This window comes from Mirounga angustirostris, unplaced genomic scaffold, assembly GCF_029215605.1.
Source record: "Mirounga angustirostris isolate CCGP_5_RB_7025 unplaced genomic scaffold, mMirAng1.0.hap1 SCAF_4, whole genome shotgun sequence".
Classification (NCBI taxonomy): Eukaryota; Metazoa; Chordata; class Mammalia; order Carnivora; family Phocidae; genus Mirounga; species Mirounga angustirostris.
This window is the reverse complement of record NW_026991712.1, coordinates 111,476,878-111,501,225: the sequence shown is the minus strand read 5'-3', so window position 1 is coordinate 111,501,225 and position 24,348 is coordinate 111,476,878. Positions and strand designations below refer to the sequence as shown.

General features: G+C 44.5%; 2 long non-coding RNA genes across 6 annotated transcripts in view; one reads left to right on the top strand and one right to left on the bottom strand.

Annotated features, from left to right (window-relative positions):
- LOC123859367 (uncharacterized) overlaps positions 1-2,937 on the top strand; it is a 107,456-nt gene extending 104,519 nt beyond the window's left edge. For 3 of the 5 annotated variants that reach the window (XR_010410825.1, XR_010410826.1, XR_010410828.1), the window contains exon 6: positions 386-1,052. This is a non-coding gene — a long non-coding RNA (uncharacterized LOC123859367). Of the gene's footprint in view, positions 1-385; positions 1,053-2,612 lie in introns of those variants that run through there. The other 2 variants (XR_006794445.3, XR_010410827.1) reach the window with 1 other exon arrangement.
- Positions 1-24,348, bottom strand: part of LOC135364145 (uncharacterized) — an 81,770-nt gene that overhangs the window by 52,759 nt on the left and 4,663 nt on the right. The window lies entirely within an intron of this gene.

The window sequence follows — 24,348 nt, the reverse complement described above, 5'->3', positions numbered from 1 at the left end:
CGACCAAAAAGAGAGCCCTCACCGAGAACCTGATCATGCTAGCACGATTTGGGATCTCTAGCCTCCAGAACTGTGAGAAAGAAATATTGGTTGTGGGAGCCACTCAGGCTATGGTATCTGTTATGGCAGCTCAAGCACACTAGGACAGTGTGGCAGATTATATTTCCAAAAGATAGCCACTCCTATATATTTCTTCCACACCACATGCTCTTCATACAATGTGACTGATGCTCCTCCCATAAGAGGTGGGGTCTATGTTCTCTCCTCTCAAATCTAGGTAGGGGTCGTAGACTGTTGAACCCAATCAACAGAGTAAGGTGGAAGTGATTCTAGGTGATGCCAGATTACAGAAAGGACACAGCTTCCACTTGGCTTTCTCTTTCAGGATGCTTCCCTGGGAACCCTGACAACACGTTGTGAGGAAGCTCATGCCACATGGAGAAGCTGACATGGAGTGGAACTGAGCCCTCCCTCTAGCAGGCAGTACCAATTTGCCAGCCATGTGAGTGCCATCTTGGAAGTGGGTCCTCCAGCTGCAGTCAAACAATTCAAATTCAAACAAAACGTATTCAAATAATTACACCTCCAGCCAACACGTTCTTGTTACCTTTTGAGAAACTCCTAAACCAGAACCTTTCCCAAATTCCTAGCTCACAGAAACTATGGGAGATTTTTGTAGTTTTTAAGCCACTAAGTTTTGGGGTAATTTATTAGGGAGTATTTATGTGAACCAGATTGATGCCATCTTGGACAAATCCGCCATGATAACCCCTCTGTGACCTGAAGCCTTCTTTGAGCAACCCCCCCACCACCACCACCACCATTCTTCCTTTTTGTTTAACCACACCCTTAAGTACACTCTTGGAGCATAACATCCTTGATCTGCACTGGAGATATGACTGTGATTCTCAAACATTCTCCTCCTGGGTGGTCTCCCAGCCTCTAAGGCTATGAAAACAGGTCAAAGACAGATCTTACAGGAGGAGATTGCAGAGGTCTTCTCTTGCCACCACCCAAGACATGTAAGTCCCTTTAATAAATCATTTCTTGTCAAGCTGTACTTGTCAGCCTTATTCTTCAGTCTTATGGCCCCTTTGGTCTTTGGAAGTCATTTTGTATATACCTCCCTTTGATGGAGCGGTATTGGATAATTAATACACTCAAAATATTAGCTTTTGTCCTTCATGGTTAAGGCATGGCTGCTACAGCCTCTGACATCACATCATTGTTTCAGAAAAGCATGAAAATATTCTAGGAGCAGAATCCAATTAATTTTTTTTTTTTTAAGATTTTATTTACTTGCTTGAGAGAGAGAGTGGGGGAGAGAGAGAGAGAGAGCACACAAGCCGGGGGAGAGGCAGAGGGAGAGGCAGACTCCCCACCAAGCAGGGAGCCCGACGCGGGTCTCGATCCCAGGACCCTGGGATCGTGACCTGAGCCGAAGGCAGACGCTTAACCGACTGAGCCACCCAGGCGCCCCAGAATTCAATTAATCTTATAAGCACCAAGCGACTAGAATCTTCAGAATTCAACTCTGGATGCAGGATTGCATCACTAAGAGCTACAGGACTGCCTAGTTTTTATACTCTTTTCAAGCAAGGGCAGGGAGCTACTCTAAAATCCACATATCTTTATCACTAGCAATCTCACTAATGAAACTGCATTAGTAGATCCATTATGCTAATTGAAAAGCCACCAGTTGCATCAACAAAAACCTATTTCTTTTTCTTTTTTTAACAGAAACCTATTTCTAACATTAATTATGCCAACTGGTAAAGCTTCTGCTGCTGGTCAGAGATAAAGATCATCAAAGCTTTTGCAGTAGCTGTTTCTGGGCACAGGTTTCCTAATTAGAAGGCTGGCTTTCCACCCTAGAATGGAAATTCTCAATTAGGACAAACGACAGTATCTTGGCTATCTCATAACTCTGGAATACATACATGAGAACACACTGCCTGTGATGAAACGTTCTAAGCATATTACAGACATTACAATGCTCAATGTGGCTCTCCTATCTCAAGTTCATTCCTACATCCCCTTTCATGCTTCCCCTTTGAGTCTTCCTATTAATTCATTAGTTTCTGAGGAACCAAATCCACTCACACAGGGATGGGTTTCTTTTCTTTTTTAAGATTTTATTTATTCATTTGACAGAGAGAGATACAGCGGGAGAGGGAACACAAGCAGGGGGAGTGGGAGAGGGAGAAGCAGGCTTCCTGCGGAGCAGGGAGCCCAATGAGGGGCTCGATTCCAGGACCCTGGGATCATGACCTGAGCTGAAGGCAGACGCTAAACGACTGAGCCACCGAGGCGCCCCGATGGGTTTCTTTTCTGATACTCTGTCCAGGATGAGCTGCAGATGCTCTGTTTTTGGCTCTTAGGATCAGCTAAATGCATGCCCATTTCCTAAGGAAGGCAGTAATCCTTGTAGGCAGTTGAGTCCAAACCTGTGTTCAAGAAGGATATATACTATTCTCCTTTCACTGCCCCACTGCTTACATCTAGAGTCAAGGCTCCTCAGTATGGTTGCAGTAGGGTTTGATCCCACAGTACCTACTGGATTAAGACCAGGACTATGTTACTCCTTAACGGTTGTCTTCTGGTTTTCACAGGAGAGACACTGAAGATACAGATACCACTGAATTCCCACCACGTACCTATGTTCTCTTCAGTCTCCCTCCTGAGGGTGGACAGGAAATGACCTATTCTCCTGGTGGCAGAGGTCAGCTAAGCTTTATCAAGCCGTGTGGATGCCCGGGCACTGACTAAGGAGAATGGAGATGATAAAAGGCTAACCCAAGGGACAGCAGGGACTGTGAGGAGTAGCCCCAGGAAAGCCTGGATTCCAGCCCACTTCTTTTTTTTTTTCCTTCCTTTTTGATTTATATGCATTTTTTTTGTTTTTTTATTTTTTATTAACATATAATGTATTAATTGTTTCGGTAGTACAGGTCTGTGATTCATCAGTCTTACACAATTCACAGCGCTCACCATAGCACATACCCTCCCCAATGTCCATCACCCAGCCACCCCATCCCTCCCACCCCCCTCCACTCCAGCTACCCTCAGTTTATTTCCTGAGATTAAGAGTCTCTTATGGTTTGTCTCCCTCTCCGGTTTCATCTTGTTTCATTTTTCCCTCCCTTCCCCTATGATCCTCTGTCTTGTTTCTCAAATTCCTCATAGCAGTGAGATCATATGATACTTGTCTTTCTCTGATTGATTTATTTCACTTATCATAATACCCTCTAGGTCCATCCACATCGTTGCAAATTCCAGCCCCACTTCTGCCAAGGCCGTGGTTTTAAACACGCTCCTTCACCTTTCTTGGTCCCTCCATTTCCTCATCTCCAAAACATTAAGATCCTGCCTAGCCGAATAGGCCAGTTCTGGCTACATGGCTGTTACTTCCAGACAAACCTGGCATTGCTACTTCTTAGCTCTTCCCATATTTCCCTCTTCCCTCCTTTTCCCTCCATCTCTTCTTCTCTTCCTTTATGCCCCTATCCTTTCTCTTTCTTTTTTCCTTTCCACTTATATAGAATGAGAATAGGGGTGCCTGGGTGGCTCAGCCAGTTAAGCGTCTGCCTTTGGCTCAGGTCATGATTCTGGGGTCCTGGGATTGATCCCCACGTTGGGCTCTCTGCTCAGCGGGGAGTCTGTTCCCTCTACCCCTCGCCCTGCTCATGTTCTCTCTCTCTCTCTCAAATAAAATCTTAAAAAATAATAAATGAGAATAAACACTAAAATGCTACCTGCTAATATTTCCAAGCTCCCGCTGCATGCCAGATAGCATGCTAAGTGTTAGTCATGCATCGGCTGATTTAATTCTGGCAGCAACCCTGTGTGGAAGGAAGTGTTGTCCCAGTTTGTGTTTCAGAGAAGTCAAATGCTGCACCTCAAATCTCACAGCTCCTACCTGACAGAGCCTCTCGGCCAAGTGAAAAATCACTGTGGCACACGGCAAGTGCTACCATAGTGGTATGTCCCAAAGCAGAGATGCTGATGAAGAGAGAAAAAGGATCTTTCCTTACATAAATCTGGAAAGATTCTTTGAAGAAGTACCACTGAAGAATGAGAGGAACTTTACCTGATGGGGACGAATCTGTTGCCAGATTAGATTAACTCACAACTTAGAAAATGATAAGGAATCAAGAAGGTCACTGTCCCCTAAAAATATCACAGTAACAGAAATTACTTGGAATCTCATGAGGCTGTATATTAATGCAGACGCTACAGCTTTTGTTTTTTCCTTTGGCAAAAAATAAACAAAAAAAAATCCCCCACATCATGATGTCAGTCTTGCTTCATTTCCTCCTTTATGCTAAGTAATACTGCCTATTGCTGGAAGGACGTGAGCTTTCTCTCTCAGGCTCCTGCCTGCCCTTCCCCCAGCTTCCAGGCCATATGCTTGTTAATGACGTGGTTACTTTTCCAGAGCCGAATGCTTGAGCATACTTTATCTTAAGAAATATTCTAGAACAGGCCCAGGGGAAACCCCTTCACTTTCTAGGAACATTGGCAGCTGCATGAAGACCTTAGGTGACTGGTTCTTTATTTAGGTTCTGGCTTTGACTTATACCCAATCACATATTTCTAAGTCAGGACGTGTGGAAATGTGAGGTTTTTGCTGCTCAGCACTCACACTCTCCTCTTGAATGATAGGAATCAGGTTTTCTTGGGGAATCACTTCTCCCCCAGTCTCAGTCCAATGGTTTGAAAGTAGTTACCTATCCCCCAGGCCTGGCCAGTCAAGGTCACAGTCATACTACAAAGCTGGGCCGACGAGCATCAGCTTTGGAACTTTCACTGGTCCTCTTGGGAAAGAGGAGAAGTCTTCCCACGTTGGTAACAAAGCTGGTGGGATATGAACTTGGCACTCCAGCTGTTCATCTTTGCCACCACTTGAAGAGAGCCTACCTGAAAATGAAGCTAACATAGTGTCAGTGTTTCTGCTCAGGCTGGTTATGCCCTTCCTGGCTTTCTTCCTGCCCACACATGAGGTCACTAGGTAGCATTGCAACTGCGCTCTACCAGGCGGGTTTCTGACGGGGACACAATGACTGCTGATACTGCCTTTATTCAGGAGGTCAGTGCTGTCCCTCACCCCTGCCTGGATTCCCTACATCCTGGCTGAGACCCCATAACCTCTCCAGTTACTTAAAAGTCTCTCTCTGGCTTAGTGTGTTCCAACACTGTTCTTGGCCCCAGCCCAGACCTGCCAGCCCCTTCTTCATGTCCCAGAAAGTACATCTGAGCAGTCAGCCCTGGAACTCTCTCAAAGTCAGTATCAGCTCCTCTATCAGCAGGGTGACACTGTTTTATGGCCAGAAAGACAAACTCCCCACCTTCCCCTGAGGCTCCAGAGTCTTCCTGCAGAAGAACAAGGTGTCAGACTTCTGCCTGGACATCTAGGGTCTCAACACAGGTGCCACTTGAGACTGCCTGCTTCTCATACCAGCTCCAGGCTCCAAGAGAGCCTGAATGAGTCTACGTGGAGCACATCCCTTCAAACGAGCATCAGTATGCAAACAGTGCTGTTCCTTATGCACGATAGCCCAGCTATCCCTCAGAACTGATTAAGCAGCCTCGTGCCCAAACTTATGATTTTCTAAGATGATAGCCGATTTGCTCTGCTTCATCTGCATCTCATAGAAAGTCATGATTGCTGGTGGCCAACTATGATGTTTCTGGGCCACATTCTGTTCAGCCAGAGCATCGAAGATATTAACGTACCTGGAAAGACTCCTTCATGGTTTATTTAAGATCCTCTGGTCTCCCTGAGCCACTTGAGGCAATGTCTATAGCTACATGGTGGTCTATAAAGTCCAAGTCTACATTCCTGATACGATAACACTTCCCGCTAGAAATTAACCACAAGAACAAAGGCCATTCATGTTTCCCAGCAATGCCTTATTTGTGGACAAATTGCAAAACAGCCACAGCTGACCTAGAGTTTCAGGCAGGTCTCAACTAAGTTTGGTTTATATTTCTCAAGGTCATTTATCAGCTGCTTCTTGGAACTCAGATGCATTTTTCCATGGACATAGTATGATAGACGTATGAGGGCCTCAGGTCAAGCCGTAAGTGCGTACAAGGTTGGTACATGGTTCCAAGAGCATTCTTTCAATAACTCCCAGTCACTATAGAAGATGTTGCTTCTTTAGGAAACTGTCAAGCACTTATGCCAAGTTCTCAGAACATATTTCTCAGCCTCCACATTTATCCCGACAGCAGGAGAGAATTACCTCCTTTGATTAAGCATTTATTCAATCCTAATATTTATTGTATATCTATTTTGTACCAGCCACTGCCCTAAATGCTATAGATACAGCAATGAACAAAATTAACTCCCTAGATGTTCTGAAATGGGGACACAGGGTCAGCTGCTACCATATTGACCAGAATAATGGAGGAAGGGCTACCTACTTGTTTCTTCCAAAATGACTAGGATGTCCCAAAGGTAAATTTTCCTTTATACCCTTGAATGCAGACTATCAACATGTCTGTTTTCTGCCTTAACAATTTTTAGATCTAGTCCTCATCTTGCATCCCCCTTTTCACATTTGGCTGTTGAATCCTCAAATGGACCAGAAGCCAATCATCAAGATAAGAAATACTTTCTAGTCTTCCATGTGACAGAGAAGATTCTGGGAAGCATGCTGAGTCTTGAAGGAGTTTGACTGGCTTGAGAGCTTCCAGCTCCTTGGGAATCCTGGAAGGGCTTGGGAGGTCACAGAGTGATGGCAATTCTCCTCATACCAGTGGAGGTGGATTTCCAGACAATCCAAATGATAAGAAAGAAGCTACATTCTTCTGCTTCCCCCACTGATCTGGGACAACCTTCTGGGTAAATTCATCTGGACTCTGCTCACCTCTCTAACCTTTGCTTATTTCCTTATGTAACTGAGCATCCTGCTACAAGACTAAGGCAGAATGGGATTTACATATTAGTCCTTCTCATTCATTCCCTGAGAGCACCCAAAGTATCCCAAATTTAAAGAAACACTGATCATTTTCAAGTGCTCATTGCTCCTTATGAAGTGGTCCTATAGGTTTACTCCCCACCACCATGTTTAATGGTCTTGTGATTGGTTTAAAAAACAAAAATAAAACAAAAAAAAAACTTTTTGTTACAGACAGTACAACAAACTCTAAGAATAATGAATCTCCCGACGTTGGATAGCTCCTCCTCTTTTTTCTTAATAGGCTTGTTTATATGGATTAAAATACATTAACTATTGTTTTGATTTACAAAACATCTACAATAAAAACCAGTGACTTCCCAATAACATCATTAGATCACGAGATGCCTTAGGACAGGGAGTCTTTAGTTCTATTGAGGGGTGTATGATGAAGTTAAAAAAATAACAAAATAAAATCTAACAGTTATGCCGATATTACTCAAACCCTGGTGTGGGCTTTCACTACTAGGGTGTCACATTTTTCTATAGACCTGACACCAGGCAGAGAAGAGTGATCATCTAAAGACACGGAGAAAATGTTTCTGGGCCATGTCTGTTTAAGTTTATTGGGAAGGACAAATTATACTTGTTTTATCTGGCAATCATAAACTTGACCTAGACGTGTGTAGAGGATAACAAAATTCCTTCTCCATAACTTTCATTCCTGTAGAGCGTGACTTCTGAAAGGCCACTAGACTGAGTTCAGAGACTAGAGGTTGGTAAACAGCATCCCTCTGTCCTCCATGGAGCATGAACAGCTGTGTTCCAAACCCTAGTGCCAGGAGCTTGAGACCAGGTACCAGCCCATCACACCAGAGTCTGGGCCATCCTCATTGCTGTGAGAGGGCAGATGGAGGTGGTTGGACCTCCTGTCCTTGTTTTTCATCCTCCCATGGGGATAGAAGATGGAGGTGGGAACAGAGAGGAAAAGAGACATGAACAAGGGTTGCCCTGTCCCCTTTAGGAGTGTGAACGTGAAGAACAGAAGCCCAGCCTCTAGGGGAGACTGCAGCTCAATGGCCTTGTCCCCAGGAGCCCTCCTGCTCTGTCTTCAGACCCTTTTGAATTGGAAGGCTTATAGTCAGCCAATTTGACTCCAGGCTCTGCCTCATTCTAGCTGTGTGACTTTGGACAAGCAACTTTTCTCATTCATAAAGTTAGGAATAATATAAATTCTACCACTTAGGGCTGATGATTGAATGAGCTGCCATGTGTACAACAGGGCACCATATCGGGCACATAGAAAGCAGGCCACAGTGGTAGTTGGCCTTCCAGAGGATACTACTTGGGTTTTACTTACATGAAACTGCAAAGCCTATACCTTCTTCCCCATGTTGGAGAAGATGCTTTTCCATGTAAGCCCAAAAGATCCAGAGACTTGACAATTTACAGGTAATGCCCTGTACTCAGCATAATGGTCAATAAGAGAATTCCAACCACTGCATGAAGTGCTCTGCTAGACCCTGAAAACAAGCTTGGTTTGTTCTTTCTGTTCAAGAGTGAATGACATCACTGCTCCATTTTTTGAAAACCAAATGCCGAAGTCATAGAGGATGCTTTGCAGTTTCCCCACACATTCCCAGTGCATTTCCTGCAAGCTGGTATTGCAACCCCAAGCAAATCAAAAGTTAGGCAACACTTTTCTTAAATATCATCTATGTAAAGAACATCACGCTCTGGTTACAGGGCCATGAAGAGTTGGGGGAAGGAATTTCATAAAATACCCGGGGCGAGATATGAGGAGGGAGGCAGTGCAAGTGGACTGACAGCTGAGCTGGGAGGCAGGAAAGCCTGGGTCCTGGACCCAGCCCCTCCGCTAAATAACCGTGTGATCTCAGGCACAGCTGTCAACATGTCTGGGTGCTCAAGTGTGCCCTGCAGGGGGTGGGCTAAATCGTCCCCAGGTGCCTTCGAGTCTGCGGTTCCGGCTACAGAGGAGAAAGGGGCCATAAAGAGATGCAAGATAAAGAACGGAGCAGCATTGCGTCCCAAATCTGGAGAAGACCAGATGAGAGCAAAGGGGTCATCGACTGAGTAGAGAGGCTAAATGCCCACTTTTCCCAATTAGGTTTAAGTGTTTTACAACCTTTAACTGTCTGCTTTCCTCAACTGATCAGAAGAAACTAGTAATGAGAACATTATGAGTCCTCTGAGTTCGTGGGGACAGAAACCTGAGCTGCTGGTAAGGACCCAAAGCCCTGGAATGTGGAAATTCTCAGAAGCCTTAATAAGAACACGGGCCACTAATCACTTCATGGTGACAAAGGTGTTACAAAGCCCTGAGTAAGCCTGGGTCAGAAAGGAAGCTTTAGCTTCCACGTGGAAGCAAAATGAGCTCACAGAAAGCCAGGCCTTATTGTTTTTCACCTGTGGACAAAACCCTGCCCACCCTCCTCCCCTCCCCCACCCACGTCACTTTACAAGTAAAATCAGTGTAAACACAGACAGCCTTGAGGGAAAACAAGGCAGCTTGCTGTGCTGAGGAACAGGCTGAACTGAGGGTGTGTCTCTCCTGGGGCTGCTGCCCAGCGGTCCACCCGCAAGATAAGCCAACCCCAACTGGCTATGGCCTGGTTCTTCCACAAGCCATCTGGGGGGGCAAGAGTGCAGCCCACTGGAATTTTCCACAGAGGTTTCAGACATCTGTGTCTAGGGGAAGCCAGCCAAACTGCCCATTCAGCCCACCCGCCTCTCCCAGGCCCAAGGCTCCAGTTCCCACCTCTGTTGGAAGAGCTTAGGCAAGAGGTCTCCCGTTTCCCAAACCTGGAAAGACCTTGAAATGAATCAGAAATATGGAAACACAGTGGTCTCTTGGGATCTCTGTTACAGGAAAGAGCTGGAAACAGGATGCCTTCTCATCTCCCCACTGGCGCCAACTGACCAGGAGTGTGGCTTTTCAGAGATATACCTGGTAACCACTGCAAGGTGAGAAAGCCCCTTGTCACCCGAAACAAACACCACCAAACACTGCTACCATGAACAGGAACGAACAATAACCATTAAACCATACATACACCCTAAGAAAACAGGCAGGGATGGGTTCCAGACTTGCCAGGAGTTCCCATGCCTTCGTGGCTCTCATCATCCTGTCCTCTCCACCTGGAGCACCTTCTTTTGCTGGCTAATTTGCGCTTGTCTCCAAGACTCTGTGGAGGTCAGAAGGCCTCTTCTCCGAGCGCATGGCCTGCCCCCCACAGCACATGTACACCATGTCCTCGTTACCAGTGTGTGCCCGTGTCTGCATTCAGAGCAGCTTCCGTGGGCCCGTGGGCCCGTGGGCCCAGCTCAGTGTGCAGCCAAGAAAGAGCTCCACGGAAGATCCTAGACTGATGAGTCATGGCCACATGACAGTCTTCAAAGGGCTTCTACTCCAGGAGCTCCTTGAGATATTTCATCTCATTTTCCTTTATACCATGGTAGTACTTTTGTTTGGGGTATAAATTTATAATTTGATTGGGTCTTGTCAATGGTAACATCTTCCTTCCAATTAATTCATGGGTGGGGAAAGAAGACAAATTAGCCATGGCTATGAGGTGCCTGGCTCAGTCAGTTAAGCATCTGCCTTCGGCTCAGGTCATGATCCCAGGGTCCCGGGATCGAGCCCCGCATCGGGCTCCCTGCTCCGCGGGAAGCCTGCTTCTCCCTCTCCCTCCGCCTGCCTCTCTGCCTACTTGTGATCTCTCTCTCTCTCTTTATCAAATTAATAAAATCTTTTTAAAAAAATTAGCCCTGGCTGCCAAGGACACAGCAACCTGGCACCTCACCTGGAACAGCTGCATTGTCCAAGCAGTGCCATTTCCCAACTTAGAGGGAGGCAACTGATTCTCCAGAAAATATATACTATTATTTCCATTTAGTTGACTTGCTGCTGAGGCAGAAAAGTTTTGTGGCCAAGAGTCATGACTGTGCAGAATTGTTACAAGAAAGCCGGTTGTTCATTCATTAACGTAACATTTATTTGGCAAGGACCTCCTGGGTGCCAGGTGCCTTGCTAAGCACACGAGATGGTGCACACAGCGGAAGTGGTCTCTGTCCTCATGACGTGGCTGCGAGAGAACTGACATCAGACAAATAAATATATAATTGAAGGTTGCAATTCACGTTATAAGGGAAAAGTACAGGACACCATGAGAGATTCTATGGTGGGGGTTGCTGATTGTCTGGCATTTATTTATTAAGAACTTAGTTGTGTGTCAGGGGTTCTGCGATGCTCACACCTGGCTCATTTGACCACAGCCCTCAAGAAAGCACTCAGGGCAGAGACTCCAGGTTCTCGCCTAAGAAGGTCCTCTGGCTTTTCTGTGGCCCCAGTCTCCTCATCTGTCAGAAGCAGAGGGAAGAGCCACTCATCTACTCATGGCACATCAGAACGGGAGGATCAATGCTCAAGCACTTTGTCTTTCAAAACTACTGGGTAAAATTAGTTTGGAATAAAAACTTTTATAGAAATAAGCTGTTATTTCCTTGAGTCAGATTTATATGCCACACACAGAACTCATTTCCTCAACCATCCCAACTCCAAATTTTTATATATAAAGGTTTTGTTTTGTTTTGTTTTTTTGCCATTTTTTAAAAGACTACAACACCGCAAAAGGTAAAACCATGGGACTAAGATGCACGCTCTCCTCAGGAGCCCTGCATGGAGAGGTCACCTTCCCTCTGCTCCCCATTCCTTCTCTGAGGTCTGAGACCAGCCAGGGAGCCTTTGGCCTCATGTTTGTGAGAGAGTCTCCTCCACCACAGTCCACGCCACAAGGAGCCAGAGTGAGGCTACCAAGAGAATGAGATAGAAACCGGGGTCCTCTGGGTCTGAGGCAGAGGCAAACCCTCCACTCTAGCCCTTCTCCCCTCTCCGCCCTGCCTGCCGGCAGCTCCCAGCCTCCACCTGCACACCAGGCATTGAGGCACTGACCTCCAGGTGAGTCAGGGAGGCGGGAGAGGTTGCCTAGTCCTTGGGCCCAGGTGATTAAAATGTGGCCTAGAATGAGGTCTTGCCGGACAGGGCAGAGCATGGAGGCTCAGTGCCGAGAGGCCAGGGCTGGCTGGTGTTGGGGTGAAGCTCTGGGGAGGTGAACCGCAGGACGCCAGGAGGGCCGCCCTGGGGAGCTGTGTGGCCACAAAGCAGAGTTTGGCTCAAGCGCTGCCCCTTCCTCCGGGTCTGACTTTTCTCCCACACTGCCTCCCTCCTGCCTGGGGCAACGGGGAACTTGGCCTCTGCCCCCAAAAGGGAAGAATGAGGAAATGCAGCTAGTGTCCTTGTGGCCCAAGTGCAAGAGGCTGGAGGGACTTCCTCTGGAGAAGCTTCATGGCAGACACGTCTGCAGAGCGGTAGGTCTGAGAGCCTCTTTCTCCTCCTACGGGGTGAGGGCGGCGCCCACGGCCGTGTGGTTCACGGGGCCTTTTGTACCTGTAGCTGCATTTGGAGATTCTTTGTAAATATGCGTTTTGACTATGGTAAACAGATTGAATTAAAGAACAAATATTTAAACACATTCTGATAGTTAATACTTCTGTAATTCCATTATTTAAAAATGATCCATTTCTTATTGAGAACAACCTCTTGTAGGCTTCTCAAGAAATCTCATTTATTATCAACAAATGTGGATCCCAAGAGAATATTTGCCTTTCATTTGTAAATATAGCCTCTTTGGAATCCTTCTGTGATTTATTTGGTTGTTATGACTCATAAGTTAGAAAAGATTACCTAAAATTTATTCAATCATAGAATTTTACATTTAGAAGGTCCATCAGTGGTCATTTAGTCCAACATCCCTTCCCAAGCAGGAATTCCTTCTACAACCCTGGTCAGTGGTCTGCTTGAATACCTCCTACAGAGAAAAGTTCACCACCTCCCATGGAAGCCTAGGTTGCTTTTTAAAGCTGCTCATCTTTAAGTCTTCATCACGGATGAAAGTTTCATGTTGCCTACATGTGCACTTCCAACCCCGAGCACAGAACTCAACACATCAAAAATGCTCAATCCATGTTCATTGCATGAATAAGCGGAAGTGTGAATTCATTCACTCAGATGTTTATTGAACACGTATTATATGGCGGGTCTTATTTGAAGTACTGGGGGGATAGCAGTGGACAAGAAAGACATGGTTCCTGGTCCAGGAGGTGTTCTCATTCCAGTTGGAATGAAGTGTCCCTCCACAGTTTCCTCTCCTATTTAAATCTCAGGCATAAGTACAGGTCAGACAGGGAGCAGTAGCATGAGGAGAGTTGAAGAATAGGTAAGGGTTCCTTGAATAGTCCTGGAAATTACTCCGGAACCCTAGAGGAAGACAAGACTTCCCATCAGGCGAGGCTGGTGGACATTCTAAGTGAGTGTTGTTGGAACATTCGAGAAAAGTAAACTTGTTTTATCCCTGAAGCAGGTGAAGCAGGATGTTCAGTATAGATAGAGATGAGGTAGAGAGACATCACGTACACTTACACTTTCCCACTTATTGACACGTGTGTGTGTGTGTATATACATACACCTACATATCTGTATGCATATTCTTAAACATACATAAAAGTGGAAGAATATTCACTGAATTTTTTAAATAATTATCTCTAGGTAGTAGGATAATAAACTTCTTTTTGTTTTCTATATTTGATACATTTTCTACAGTAAACATGCATTACTTATGCAAAACAAATTTTGTAAAACAAAGCAAACAAACAAACAAAACCCAGCAGGGCCCCTGAACTGGTGATGCTGTGGGGGCCTTGGTGCTGTCTTCTTGCTGGCACCTCCCTCCACCTTGCCTCTGCCTCTCCGTACCCTCCTGGCCAGGGAAATAGAGTCCCAGCTCAAGCACTACCCACCCCCAAAAGCTTTACTGATGCCCCCAGTCCCAGGGGCCCTGTACCTTCCTTTCCTGGTGTGCCTACCAGACTTGGTGCAGACATTTCCAATGGCACCTACGACTCTGCGTTGGGTCCTCCCCTGATTGTAAGCACCTGGTGGCCTCACTCTGTGCTGCTTGGTTCTGGACTGCAGCCCCCAGCTTGGTGCCTCACTCTCCACTGGCCCCCCCAAGCTGTGTGATGATGCCCGGACCTCACCTAGCTCACTACTGCAGCTTGTTCCTGGTTTCTAGTGTTTGTTTGTTTTTAAGATTTTATTTATTTATTTGAGAGAGAGCATGAGCGGGGGGGGGGGGGGGAGACAGGGGGGAGGGGATGGTGGGAGGGAAGGGGGAGAGAGAGAAGGGGGAAGGAGGCAGGGGCAGAGGGACAAACAGACTCCCTGCTGAGTGCAGAGCCCCACACAGGACTCGATCCCAGGACCCTGAGAGCATGACCTGAGCTGAAGTCAGATGCTCAATGGACTGAGCCACCAGGCACCCCTTGTTCTTGGTTTCTAGTCTCTGGCTCACCTCACATTGGCCCCTCCTTGATGGCTCCCTAATGTCCACCAAGAAAATGCAATGCCTTATGGCATCCAAGAGCCTCTATAATATGGTACCAGCTCACCTTTCCAGCCCTATTTTTCTCGTTTATATCCCTTCCCAGGACCACCCATCCTGCCCCTAACAGGCCATGCTGTCCCACCCGTGCTCCTGCTATTTGTTTCATTTTTTACCATTTTTTTATTATGTTATGTTAGTCACCATACAGTACATCATTAGTTTTTGGTGCAGTGTTCCTTGATTCATTGTTTGCTATTTGTTTTAAACTGAAATTCTCTTCTCCATCTCCATCTAAGGAATTCCTAAAAATTTACCAAAAACTGGAGTGCCTGGTTGGCTTAGTCAGTTAAGCATCCGACTCTTGATTTCAGCTCAGGTCATGATCTCAGGGTCGTAAGATCGAGCCTCATGTGGGGCCCCTTGCTGAGCACAGAGTCTGCTTGAGATTCTCTCTCTCCCTCTGCCCCTCTCCCCCGCTCGAACATGCGCGCTCTCTCTCTCTAAATAAAATGAAAACAAAAGAAAAATTCACCCAAAATTAGGATACCACCAACAGCTACCCTTAGGACTGTGATGGGGACCCAATGAAACCAGGGATGTAGAGCTCTTGGCACTGTACTTGGCAACTGCTAAGTATATAATGAATAATAGCTGTTATCATCATCATCATCATCATCAATATGTGTCAGTGTCAGGCATAACCCTCCACTCTAAGGATAAAGAGTTAAAAAAAAAAAAAAAGGTTCTTGTGCCCAGGCAGGTAAATAACTCATATACTACAATAGGATAAGTATTATGACAGAATCAGAAACAAAAAGCTGTGGGAGCAAAGGGTTGAGGGAGAGACACAGCATCTCCCCAGAAGAGGGTGTTTTTACTGAGCCTTAAAGGATAAGTGGGAATCTTCCCAGGAGAAAAAGAAAAAATAAAGAATGGCACTCCAGGCAGGGGAAATGTCAAAAGCAAAAGTGTAGAGGAATAAATGAGTTTGAACAGCTGCGTGTGCTACAGCCTAGGACTTCATCTTTTCTAGCACATTGCAGAGAATCGCCTACTACTGCCCAGACAGCACAGCTGGGGTGCTGGGCTGATGGGGGGATTCTATAGGAAGGAGTGTGCAGAGCCTGGGCACTCTGCTGTCACCCGCCAAGTGAGGGCACAGGAGGCCCAATTCCTGGTGAGAAGGGCAGAGTTGCTAAGGTCCCAGCTGAGGGAGGCAAGGGGCCATCCCTAGAGCCCTGGGCCACCCTTCCAGCAGAGCCTTGGGGAAGTCACAGTTGGCAGTGACTGTGAGGATGTGAAGAGACAGCCACGGGGCTGAAGTGTGGCCAGCAGGGCGCCCATGTGGCCTTCCCCACGGCAATCACTGTTTACTTTGGATGCTGGCTGTCCCCACAATCCACACACAAGATTTATCAGCAGAAGCTAGTCACTCAGACTGTAACACTAACAAACTCCTCAAACATGAGCCTTTGCCCCCCAGGCGAGAGGGGGAGGATGTGAAGGGAGGAATAGTGCCCATTCTGGAGACAATCTGTCATGCCTAATGGATTTAGAGAAAGGAAGTTCTCAAGAAGTGTAAGGAGGTATGTCCCTCTATATTCAACAACGTTGGTATCTCATCCCCACACGGGGTGATAGCCTAAAATTGTAAACTGTGGATTTGGATTTTCCTGGGTTTTCCCTTCCCCTCATTTCAATCAGGAAGCCGAGCCTTGTACTTCCTTGAGAGGGGATTTCAGCAAAACAGAAAGCAGATGTCAATTCAGGAACAATACAAGTCTCTACTCTTCTAGAGGTCAGGACAGGAACAGTGTCCTTGAGGAGCAGTAAGACAGGAAGTAGAGGTTCCTGGAAGTGGAAAGGAAATGACAAGACTCCAGAGAGGAATGGCTCAGTGGTTACAGACCCACCAAAAGATTCCTGGAGCCCAGGCTCAGCCCTGCGGGGCATACAGAGAATGGGCAAATAGGTGTAACTAGAGACCACCTAGAACCGGAGGGGCCTCCGTAATGCCCGAATACTTAAAACCCTGGGACAAGGCTGAGTCTTTAAAATGACTAGGTAGAAAAGTTTTACTGGTCCAGTAAAATGGGGGCTCATATGAACTTTCTTTGTCAGTAGGAACAGCCCTTCCACCACCATCGGCACTGCCTGAGGAAGTCGTAAGGCCTCCCCTGAGGGAGTTGCCTTGTAAGACACGGTTGATCCTCCTCAGGATCCACCTCCATGACCCCTTTTTGCTTCCAGACCTGTAACTAGACTAAATCCCAGCAGGCCCTGAAAGATGAACAAAATGTGACCCATGAGGAGGTGCACTACACTGCAAAAGAAGTACATGATTTTTCCAGTTTACCCAGACAGAAACCTGGAGGATCTGTATGGGAATGGATACTAGGGGCATGCGATAATGGCAGAAGGAACATAAGGTTGGGTCAGGCCAAACTGATCGATATGGGCCTACTAAGCAGAGATTCTGAACTGAATGCTACAGCTTGAGGGATTAGAAAGGGCTCGAAGAGTTTGGGGCTCAAGCATGGACCAGAGTAGTCTGTGCTAAGTGAAGCTGAAATGGCAGAACTGTCTTGGTGGACTGGAGAAGGAGGTATTCAAAAGCTTAGGGTGACTAGGACGTTAGAGTGGACTTGTCATGTAAACCTGCTCACTCAACCTAGGAAGATCCAGGGGACACATTTTCTGCTGTGACTATGAGGAATTAATTTCTGAGGGAGCCCTAGAATCACTCTTCTCTGAGGTCAGTAATCTCCATGGTGGTAACTGTTATCATTAAATTACAGTCCTTAGCTGCAAAGGGGATAATTAGATCCTGGGGTAGTAGGGGCCAAGTGATGACATTTAATTGCCAAAGACAAGCGGGGTGTGGTTACCCTACTGGACAGCAGTAATCAGAATAGTAGGACTTAAAGAGAACTATGGCCTTGACTAGTTGATCATGGTGTCCCTAGAAGTGACATTGGCAGTCAATTAAATTCTTATTTATCTGTATAAGAAGAGTCTAAGCCGGGGCACCTGGGTGGCTCAGTCGGTTAAGCATCTGCCTTCGGCTCAGGTCATGACCTGAGGGTCATGAGTCCTGGGATTGAGCCCCACATCAGGCTCCCTGCTCAGCAGGGAGTCTGTTTCTCCCTCTACCCCTCTCCCCTGCTTGTGATCTCTCTCTCTCACACTCTGTCTCTCAAATAAATAAAATATTTTAAAAAGAGTTCTAAGCCAAGTGAACTGAAGTCTAACTTGAATCATGAAAATAGAAATCCATCACCCCTCAAGGAATTCCGGGACTTGAGCTGGTTTACAGATCCAGAACCTTGAATGAAGAGGAGGCTGGACTTCACTACACTGCAAAAATTTATACCATTAATACACCTTCTCAGGTAAAGGATAAGTTGTTGTATCTGGCCCCTCCTACCACCAAAAAGTGGGACTCTGGATTTTGGAAGGAACATATTTCTCATTTGGGTGTACTACTCCGGCCTACCTGAAAAGCTACTAGTTTTGATTGTTTTGAGTGGGGCCCAGAACAAGAAAAGTCTCTGCAGCAGATCCAGCCTACCCCACTAGCTACAGTGCCGCTTGGGCCATAGAGCCCGGCAGATCCAAGCGTGTTTAAAGTGTCAGTGGAGGTGAGAGATGCCATGTGGAGCCTCTGTCAGGCCCCTACAGGTACATCATGGCACAAACCCTTAGAAGCAAAGCCCTGCCATCTTCTCTGTACGACTACTTTCCTCTTGGTCAGTTACTGGGTCTTAGTGAACACTTAACTGTGAGTCACCTCGTTACCATTAGACCTGAGCTGCCCATCAGGAACTGGGTGTTGTTTGACCCATCAAGACATAAAGTTAGGCATGCACAGCAGCATTCTGTCATCAAACTCAAGTGGCATATACAGCCTGAGTGGACCCAGAAGGCACAAGCAAATTACATGAAGAAGTGGCCCAAATGCCCTTTACCCATGGTCTCTACTTCTGGCCTCCACATTACTTTTTCTCTCCCAGCCTCCATCTGAGTGGCCTCAAGGAGCATCGCCTACAACCAGTTGACTGACAGAAAACTCAGGTCTGGTTTACAGATGGCTCCGCAACATATGCAGGCCCCACATGAAAGCAGACAGCTGCAGCGCTTACAGCCCCTTTCTGGGACATCCCTGAGGGACAGTGGTGAAGAGAACTCTTCCCTGTGGGCAGAACTTCAAGCAACCTGCTTGTCCATTTTATATGGAAGAAGAAATGGCCATATCTGTGATTGTAGACTGATTCATGGACTATGGCCAACGGTTTGGCTGGGTGATCAGGGACTTGGAAGGAACATGATTGGAAAATTGGTAACAAGGAAATTTGGGGAAGAAGGGTGTGTATACAATAGACAAACTGTAGAAAGAGCCCAGATGTCCATCGACAGATGAATGGATAAAGATGTGGCATATATATATGCAATGGAATATTGCATCAAAAAATGAAATCTTACCATTTGCAACAACGTAGATGGAACTAGAGGGTATTATGCTAAGTGAAATAAGTTAATCAGAGGAAGACATACAATTTCACTCATATGTGGAATTTAAGAAACAAAACAGAAGATCATAGGGGAAGGGAGGGAAAAATAAGATGAAATCAGAGAGGGGGGAAAAACCATAAGAGACTCTTAATCATAGGAAACTGAGGGTTGCTGGAGGGGAGGGGGGTGGGGAGATGGGGTAACTGGGTGATGGGCATTAAGGAGGGCACATGATGTAATGAGCACTGGGTGTTATATGTAACTGATGAATCACTGAACTCTATTTCTGAAACTAATAATACACTTTATGTTAATTAATTGAATTTAAATAAAATTAAATTTTAAAAAAAGGAAGTGTATGTATAGACCGAATGGGTGAAAAACATGAAAGTATTTGTGTTACATGTGAATGCTCACCAAAGGGTAACCTCAGCAGAAGATTTTAATAATCAAGTGGATAGGATAACCCTTTTTGTAAATACCAGTCAGCTTCTTTCTCCAGCCACCCCTGTCACTGCCCAATGGGTTCATGAACAAAACGTCCATGGTGACAGGGATGGAGGTTATATACATGCGCTTAGCAACGTAGACTTCTACTCACCAAGGTCAACCTGGCTATAGCCACTACTGAGTGCCCAACAGCAGCAGAGACCAACACAGAGCCCCCAGGATAATACCATTCCCGAGTGATCAGCCAACTATCCAGTGACAGGTTGATACATTGGACTTCTTCCATTATGGAAGGGACAGTGTTTTTTTCTTACTGAAATAGACACTCTAGATACGGATTTGTCGTCCCTGCACACGATGCTTCTGCCAAAACTACCATCCGCAGACTTGTAGAATGCCTTATCTATCATCATGGTATTCCACACAACATTGTTTTTTACCAAGGAACTCACTTCACAGCAAATAAAGGGTAGCCATGGGCCCATGCTCATGCAACTGGTCTTACCATGTTGTCCACCATCTTGAAGCAGCTGGCTTGGCCTTTTAAGAACTCAGTTACAGCACCAGCTAGGTGATAGTACCTACCAGGGCTGAACTAAGGTTCTCCAGAAGGCTGTATGTGCTCTGAATCAGTGTCCAAATAGGGTACTGTTTCTCCCACAGCCAGGATTCACAGATTCCAGAATCAAGAGGTGGACATGGGAGTGGCACCACTGTTACTCTTAGTGATCTACCAGCAAAGTTTTTGGTTCTTGCACCCACAGCCTAATTCTCTGCTGCTCTAGATATCTTGGCTCCAGAGGGGAAATGCTTCCACTAGGAGGCACAGCAATGATTTTGCCACCCTGCCATTTTGGTCTCCTCATAACTCTGAATCAATAGGCAAAGAAAGGAGTCAGTATACTGGTGAGGGTGACCGATCCTGAATACCACTGGAAAATTACAGTGTTAGCACACAGTGGAAGTAAGGAAGAGTATTTCTGGAATACAGGAGATTCTTTACATCATCTTTTAGTACTTACTACCAAGCCCTTGTGATTAAAGTCAATGGAAAATTATAACAACCCAACTCAAGCAGTATTATCCAACAGAAATTTAAAGGATTATTATGAACAATTTATTCCAACAAAACAGATAATCTATATGAAATGGACAAATTCTAAAACAAACAGAAAACCCCCATAAATTATCAAAATTGACTCAAAAAAAAGTAGAAAATCTGAGTAGACCAATATCAAGTAAGAACATGGAATTAGTAATTAAAAATCTTTCCACAAAGAAGAACCCAGGCCTGATGGCTTTCACTGTTGACTTCTATCAGACATTTAAGGAAGAAACAATGTCAATCCTATACAAATTCTTTCAAAAACTGGAGGATGAGGGAATGCCTCAAATTCATTTTAGTAACCCAGTATTAGCCTGATATAAAAGCCAGGCAAAAAAGTTACATGGAAAGGAAACTATAGTTTAACATCCCTCATTAAATACAGATGCAAAATCCTTAATAAAAAAAACAGCAAACCATATCTAGCAACAACAACCAAAAAATCACCATGACCAAGTGGAATTCATCCCAGGAATACAAGATTAGCTTAATATCCAAAACTCAATAAATGTAATACACCATAACAAAAGAATAAAAGACAAGTCCATAAGATCATCTCCACAAATACAGAAAATCATTTGGCAAAATCTAATATTTACTTATGATTTTTTTAAAAACTCAACAAAGTAGGAACAGAAATGAACTTGCCCCACTTGAAAAGGAGCATCTATGGAAAGCCTGTAGCTAATGACATAATTAATGGTAAAGACTACATGCTTTCCCGCTAAAACTGGGAATGAAGCAATGATGTCTGTTCCTACCACTTCTATTCAACATTGTACTGCAGGTTCTAGCCAGTGCAATAAGGGAATGGAAAGAAATTAAAGGCATACATATTGAAAAGGAAGAAGCAAAACTGTCTTTATGTGCAGATAACATAATCTTGTAGACAGAAAATTTTACAAAATCTACAAAAAAATTATTAGACCTAATAAGTTTGGCAAAGTCACAAGATAAAAGATTCTGTGTTGTAGAAATTAATAAGCTATTTCTAAATTGTATATGAAAATTCAAGTGGCTTAGGATAATGAAGAAAAAGAAAAAACTGAACAAGAACCCCATTGGAGGACTTACTATAATGTTACCGTAATCGAGACAGTATGCTGCTGGGGTAAGGAACAACATATAGATCAATACAACAGAGTAGAAAGTACAGAAGTAAACCCTCATATTCAGGGTAAGTGAAATTTTACAAAGATTTCAAGGTAATTCAATAAGGGAAATGATAGCTTTTCCACAAAACATAGTGGAACATTTGGATATCCACATGCAAAAACAAAACAAACCAGAAAATGAACTTAGATCTTGACCCCACATTGTACACACCATGTATAGTTTTAACTAGATCATAGAACAAAATGTAAGTTCTAAGCCTATAAAAATGCTAGAAGAAAATCTCTGTGACCTCGGGTTAAGCAAATATTTATGAGAGGATTCTGAAAGCAAGATCTATAAAAGAAAAAAAAATGTTAAATTGGACTTCATCAAGGTTTATTTTTCAAAAGATACCATTAAGGGGTGCCTGGCTGGCTCAGTCGGAAGAGCGAGCAAATCTTGGGGTCATGAGATGGAGCATATGTTGGGTGTAGAGATTACTTAAATAAATAAATAAATTAATATATTTTTTAAAAGATACCACTAAGAAAATGAAAAGAGAGATGGGAGCTACACTAGTGGTGAGCACATATAGAGAAGTTGAATCACTAGGTTGTATACCTGAAACTAATGTAACGTTGTATGTCAACTATACTCAAAAAAAGAAAAAAAAGCTTTTATATTTAAAAGACAAGTCACAAACTGGGAGAGAAGACTTGCAAATCATACACCTGATGAAAGCCTTATAAATGAAACATAAAGAGCTCTTACAGTTCAGTAAGACAAACAACCAATTAAAAAATGGGCAAAAAATTCAAAGAGATATTTTACCAAAAAAGATATGAACACGGCTAATTCGCACATGAAAATATTCTCAATATTGGTAGTCATTAGGGAAATGCAAACTAATCCCTCGATAAAATACTTAACCCCTAGAATGACTATAATAAAAGACTGACCATACCAAGTCATACAGTGTTGGTGAAAAAATAAAATGGTACAGCAGCTTTGGAAAACATTTTCAGTTTCTCAAAATGTTAAACATACTTTTATCACCTGACCCAGCAATTGCACTCTGAAGTATCTATCTGTGAAAAATGAAAATATGTCCACACACAAACTTGTAGGCAAGTGCCGTTAACAACATTATCGACTGTAACTCCAAACCGGAAACAATCTAAATGTTCATCAAATAGTGAATGAATAAACCTGTTGTGCTTTACCCATACACTGGTGTCCTGCTCAGCAATGGAAAGAACAGCTACCAACAAGTGCAGCAACACGGATGAGACGCAAAACGTCACGTGAGTGAAAGACACCAGACACAGAAGCCTCCATGTTACCCGATTCTATTTACATGAAATTCCCAGAAAAGGCAAAACTATGGAGACAGGAAGCAATCAGCGGTTGCCTGGGGCTGAGGGTAGGAGCCTGGATTGACCACAAACAGGCAGAAAGGAACTTTGGGAGGGTGATAGAAGTGCCCAAAGACTGAATTATAGTTGCGGCAAGTCTACATAAATTTACTAAGAAGCCACAAGCTGTGCAGTTTCAGTGGATGAGCTGTCCGGTATGTAAGCTACACCTCAATAAAGCTGTTTTTGAAAACTGGACTCATTCTTACACACTGGAGTTTGTAGATACAAATTTATTCCTATTTCATCAGCTTTCATTTTCCCCAAACAGAAACATTCTTTTTACTATGAGAATCTGTTTGGACAAAAGCTGGCTATCTGCCTTCATCACTCTGTAATTTATTTATATGACTTCAATTCCTTCTCCTTTCAGATATTTGCTTCTTTGCAATTATTCCACTTGGGAAGGGTTTGGTCACTGGGTCAGAGCAAAGAACGCACAGTAATCATGAGGCCCAGGTACAATTCCATCCCTTTATGTACCGCCTTTCTCCCCAGTTTATAGCAATGATTACCTGGCGCCAAGATGACTGCATTTCAACGCCTGAGAAAATCATCTGGAAAATTTAAACTTCTTTTTTTTTTTTTTAATATTTTATTTATTTATATGACAGAGAGAGACACAGCGAGAGAGGGAACACAAGCAGGGGGAGTGGGAGAGGGAGAAGCAGGCTTCCTGCCGAGCAGGGAGCCCGACGCAGGGCTTGATCCCAGGACCCTGGGATCATGACCTGAGCCGAAGGCAGACGCTTAATGACTGAGCCATCCAGGCACCCCTAAACTTCTAACTGTATTAGTCTTACTCCCATTAACATAGAAAAGAAATTAAGTTAATTGTGAAGACTGTTTCTGTAAGCCTTCCAGATCTGGTGTCATCTGGGATCTGAGTTCTGGGATCTTGGAAACCCTGGACCAACTTCACTGGCCTGTTTGGCCACACTTCGCAAATCTTTCCTACTTGGAAAGTTCTGTGCATGGTTCAAAACGTTTTTAAAATTTTCACAAAACAAAACTCAAATCAAATCATGTTTATGATCTCTCTAAACCATACATTTTGACTTAATTGAATGCTTGATGAAATTATCACTCCAAATAATATGGCTGTAGGAAATCTGAACCAAACTATACCTACCAGTTTGTGCAGTAAATAGACACACACAGAGCAAAGTACAACTCTGGGACGAGCTGCCCAAACCTAGTAGCAGAAAAACCATGGCTCTATTTACAAATGATAGGTTTTAGATGAAATGTAACTTTTATGTCAAGATGATGGTGATTTCTCCAGTGGAAATAAGAATGGTTATATCTTTAAATTTGCTTTTCCTTTAGAGGTCACCAGTTCTTCCCAGCTACCATCAGCCCTGCTTCCCCAGAAAGGAGAGTGTCTGTCACTAGCTCTCGTT